Below are 6,000 nucleotides of genomic sequence, written 5' to 3'. Positions count from 1 at the left end.
AACCTGAGACCCATACTATGGCATGAGATGTGATATCAAACTCCTTCCCATTCCAATCCTGAGACGCTTCCTATAACTTGAGATGTGATATCCAACTCCTTCCCATTCCAATTCTGAGACCCTTCTTATACCATGAGACTTGATATCTCAATGCTTCTAATACCAAACCTGAGACCCGTCCTATAACATGAGATGTGATATCCAAATCCTTCCCCTTCCAAACCTTAGACCCTTCCTTTATCATGAGATGTGATATCCAACTCCTTCCCATTCCAATCCTGAGACCCTTCCGATATCATGAGATTTGTTATCTCAATGCTTCTAATATCAAACTTGAGACCCTCCCTATAGCATGAGATGTGACATCCAAGTCCTTCCCATTCCAATCCTGAGACCCTTCCTATAGCATGAGATGTGATATCTCAATGCTTCTAATACCAAACCTGAGACCCTTCCTATAACATGAGATGGGATATCCAACTCCTTCCCATTCCAATCCTGAGACCCTTCCGATAGCAGAGATGTGATATCTCAATGCTTATACCAAACCTGAGACCAATCCTAAGGCCTGAGATGTCATATACAACTCCTTCCCATTCCAATCCTGAGACCCTTCCTATAGCATGAGATGTGATATCTCAATGCTTATACCAAATCTGAGACCCTTCCTATAGCATGAGATGTGATATCCAACACCTTCCCATTCCAATCCTGAGACCCTTCCTATAGCATGAGAAGTGATATCTCCATGCTTATACCAAACCTGAGACCCTTCCTATAGCATGAGATGTGATATCCAAATCCTTCCCATTCCAATCCTGAGACCCTTCCTATAGCATGAGATGTGATATCTCAATGCTTATACCAAACCTGAGAGCCTACCTATAGCATGAGATGTGATATCCAAGTCCATCCCATTCCAATCCTTAGACCCTTCCTACAGCATGCGATGTGATATCTCAATGATTCTAATACCAAACCAGAGACCCGTCCTTTAACATGAGATGGGATATCCAACTCCTTCCCATTCCAATCCTGAGCCACTCCTGATAGCAGAGATGTGATATCTCAATGCTTATACCAAACCTGAGACCCTTCCTATAACATGAGATGTGATATCCAACTCCTTCCCGTTCCAAACCTGAGACACTTCCTATAGCATATGTGATATCCAACACCTTCCCATTCCAAACATGAGACCCTTCCTATAGCAAGAATATAATATCCACCTCCTACCCATTCCAATCCTGAGACCATTCCTATAGCATGAGATGTGATATCCAATTCCTTCCCATTCCAAACCTGAGACCCTTCCTATTGGATGAGATGTGATATCCAAATCCTTCCCCTTCCAAACCTGAGACCCTTCCTTTAGCATGAGATGTGATATCCAAATACTTCCCATTCCAATCCTAAAACCCTTCCTATAGCATGAGATTTGATATCTCAATGTTTCTAATAAAAAACCTGAGACCCTTCCTATAGCAAGAGATGTGATATCCAAATCCTTCCCATTCCAATCCTGAGACCCTTCCTGTATATAACATGAGATGTGATATCCAACTCCTTCCCATTCCAACCTGAGACCCTTCCTATAGCATGAGATGTGATATCCAACTCCTTACCATTCAAATCCTGAGACCCTCCCTATAACAAGAGATGTCATATCCAACTCCTTCCCATTCCAAACCTGAGACCCTTCCTATAACATGAGATGTGATATCCAACTCCTTCCCATTCCAAACCTGAGACCCTTCCGATAGCATGAGCTGTGATATCTCAATGCTTCAAAAACCAAACATGAGAACCATCCTATAACATGAGATGTGAAATCCAAATCCTTCCCTTCCCAAACCTGAGACTCTTCCTATAGCATGAGATGTGATATCTCAATGCTTCTACCAAACCTGAAACCCTTCCTATAGCATGAGATGTGATAACTCAATGCTTATACCAAACCTGAGACCCTTCCTATGGCATGAGATGTCATATACAACTCCTTCCCATTCCAACCCTGAGACCCTTCCTATAGCATGAGATGTGATATCTCAATGCTTATACCAAACCTGAGACCCTTCCTATAGCATGAGATGTGATATCCAACTCCTTCCCATTCCAATCCTGAGACCCTTCTGATAGCATGAGATGTGATATCTCAATGCCTCTAATACCAAACCTGAGATCCTACCTCTAACATGAAATGTGATATCCATCTCCTTCCCTTTCCAAACCGAGACCCTGCCTATAGCATGAGATGTGATATCCAAGTCCTTCCCATTCCAATCCTGAGACCCTTCTTATAGCATGTGATGTGATATCTCAATGCTTATACCAAACCTGAGACCCTTCCTATGGCATGAGATGTCATATACAACTCCTTCCCATTCCAACCCTGAGACCCTTCCTATAGCATGAGATGTGATATCTCAATGCTTATACCAAACCTGAGACCCTTCCTATAGCATGAGATGTGATATCCAACTTCTTCCCATTCCAATCCTGAGACCCTTCCTATAGCATGAGATGTGATATCTCAATGCTTATACCAAACCTGAGACCCTTCCTATAGCATAAGATGTGATATCTCAATGCTTATACCAAACCTGAGACCCTTCCTATAGCATGAGATGTGATATCCAACTCCTTCCCATTCCAATCCTGAGACCCTTCCTATAGCATTAGATGTGATATCTCAATGCTTATACCTAACCTGAGACCCTTCCTATAGCATGAGATGTGATATCCAACTCCTTCCCATTCCAATCCTGAGACCCTTCCTATAGCATGAGATGTGATGTCTCAATGCTTCTAATACCAAACCTGAGATCCTTCCTATAACATGAGATGTGATATCCAACTCCTTCCCATTCCAATCCTGAGACCCTTCCTATAGCATGAGATGTGATATCTCAATGCCTCTTATACCAAACCTGAGATCCTTCCGATAGCATGAGATGTGATATCTCAATGCTTCTAATACCAAACCTGAGATCCTTCCTATAATATGAGATGTGATTTCCAAATCCTTCCCCTTCCAAACCTGAGACCCTCCCTTTAGCATGAAATGTGATATCCAACTCCTTCCCATTCCAATCCTGAGACCCTTCTGATAGCATGAGATGTGATATCTCAATGCCTCTAATACCAAACCTGAGATCCTACCTCTAACATGAAATGTGATATCCATCTCCATCCCTTTCCAAACCTGAGACCCTGCCTATAGCATGAGATGTGATATCCAAGTCCTTCCCATTCCAATCCTGAGACCCTTCCTATAGCATGTGATGTGATATCTCAATGCTTATACCAAACCTGAGACCCTTCCTATGGCATGAGATGTCATATACAACTCCTTCCCATTCCAACCCTGAGACCCTTCCTATAGCATGAGATGTGATATCTCAATGCTTATACCAAACCTGAGACCCTTCCTATGGCATGAGATGTGATATCCAACTCCTTGCCATTCAAATCCTGAGACCCTTCCTATAGCATGAGATGTGATTTCTCAATGCTTCTACCAACCCTGAGACCCTTCCTTTAGCATGAGATGTGATATCCAAATCCTTCACATTCCAATCCTGAGACCCTTCCTATAGCATGAGATGTGATATCTCAATGCTTCTAATACCAAACCTGAGATCCTTCCTATAACATGAGATGTGATATCCAATTCCTTCCCATTCCAAACCTGAGACCCTTCCTATTGGATGAGATGTGATATCCAACTCCTTCCCATTCCAACCCTGAGACCCTTCCTATACCATGAGATGTGATATCTCAATGCTTCTAATACCAAACCTGGGAACCGTCCTATAACATGAGATGTGATATCTCAATGTTTCTAATAAAAAACCTGAGACCCTTCCTATAACATGAGATGTGATATCCAATTCCTTCCCATTCCAAACCTGAGACCCTTCCTATTGGATGAGATGTGATATCCAAATCCTTCCCCTTCCAAACCTGAGACCCTTCCTTTAGCATGAGATGTGATATCCAAATACTTCCCATTCCAATCCTAAAACCCTTCCTATAGCATGAGATTTGATATCTCAATGTTTCTAATAAAAAACCTGAGACCCTTCCTATAGCAAGAGATGTGATATCCAAATCCTTCCCATTCCAATCCTGAGACCCTTCCTGTATATAACATGAGATGTGATATCCAACTCCTTCCCATTCCAACCTGAGACCCTTCCTATAGCATGAGATGTGATATCCAACTCCTTACCATTCAAATCCTGAGACCCTCCCTATAACAAGAGATGTCATATCCAACTCCTTCCCATTCCAAACCTGAGACCCTTCCTATAACATGAGATGTGATATCCAACTCCTTCCCATTCCAAACCTGAGACCCTTCCGATAGCATGAGCTGTGATATCTCAATGCTTCAAAAACCAAACATGAGAACCATCCTATAACATGAGATGTGAAATCCAAATCCTTCCCTTCCCAAACCTGAGACTCTTCCTATAGCATGAGATGTGATATCTCAATGCTTCTACCAAACCTGAAACCCTTCCTATAGCATGAGATGTGATAACTCAATGCTTATACCAAACCTGAGACCCTTCCTATGGCATGAGATGTCATATACAACTCCTTCCCATTCCAACCCTGAGACCCTTCCTATAGCATGAGATGTGATATCTCAATGCTTATACCAAACCTGAGACCCTTCCTATAGCATGAGATGTGATATCCAACTCCTTCCCATTCCAATCCTGAGACCCTTCTGATAGCATGAGATGTGATATCTCAATGCCTCTAATACCAAACCTGAGATCCTACCTCTAACATGAAATGTGATATCCATCTCCTTCCCTTTCCAAACCGAGACCCTGCCTATAGCATGAGATGTGATATCCAAGTCCTTCCCATTCCAATCCTGAGACCCTTCTTATAGCATGTGATGTGATATCTCAATGCTTATACCAAACCTGAGACCCTTCCTATGGCAAGAGATGTCATATACAACTCCTTCCCATTCCAACCCTGAGACCCTTCCTATAGCATGAGATGTGATATCTCAATGCTTATACCAAACCTGAGACCCTTCCTATAGCATGAGATGTGATATCCAACTTCTTCCCATTCCAATCCTGAGACCCTTCCTATAGCATGAGATGTGATATCTCAATGCTTATACCAAACCTGAGACCCTTCCTATAGCATAAGATGTGATATCTCAATGCTTATACCAAACCTGAGACCCTTCCTATAGCATGAGATGTGATATCCAACTCCTTCCCATTCCAATCCTGAGACCCTTCCTATAGCATTAGATGTGATATCTCAATGCTTATACCTAACCTGAGACCCTTCCTATAGCATGAGATGTGATATCCAACTCCTTCCCATTCCAATCCTGAGACCCTTCCTATAGCATGAGATGTGATGTCTCAATGCTTCTAATACCAAACCTGAGATCCTTCCTATAACATGAGATGTGATATCCAACTCCTTCCCATTCCAATCCTGAGACCCTTCCTATAGCATGAGATGTGATATCTCAATGCCTCTTATACCAAACCTGAGATCCTTCCGATAGCATGAGATGTGATATCTCAATGCTTCTAATACCAAACCTGAGATCCTTCCTATAATATGAGATGTGATTTCCAAATCCTTCCCCTTCCAAACCTGAGACCCTCCCTTTAGCATGAAATGTGATATCCAACTCCTTCCCATTCCAATCCTGAGACCCTTCTGATAGCATGAGATGTGATATCTCAATGCCTCTAATACCAAACCTGAGATCCTACCTCTAACATGAAATGTGATATCCATCTCCATCCCTTTCCAAACCTGAGACCCTGCCTATAGCATGAGATGTGATATCCAAGTCCTTCCCATTCCAATCCTGAGACCCTTCCTATAGCATGTGATGTGATATCTCAATGCTTATACCAAACCTGAGACCCTTCCTATGGCATGAGATGTCATATACAACTCCTTCCCATTCCAACCCTGAGACCCTTCCTATAGCATGAG

Source organism: Ambystoma mexicanum, chromosome 2p, assembly GCF_040938575.1.
Source record: "Ambystoma mexicanum isolate Mex_15411 chromosome 2p, UKY_AmexF1_1, whole genome shotgun sequence".
In the NCBI taxonomy this organism is placed as follows: Eukaryota; Metazoa; Chordata; class Amphibia; order Caudata; family Ambystomatidae; genus Ambystoma; species Ambystoma mexicanum.
The sequence above is the reverse complement of the archived record's forward strand: the minus strand, read 5'-3'. Positions refer to the sequence as shown.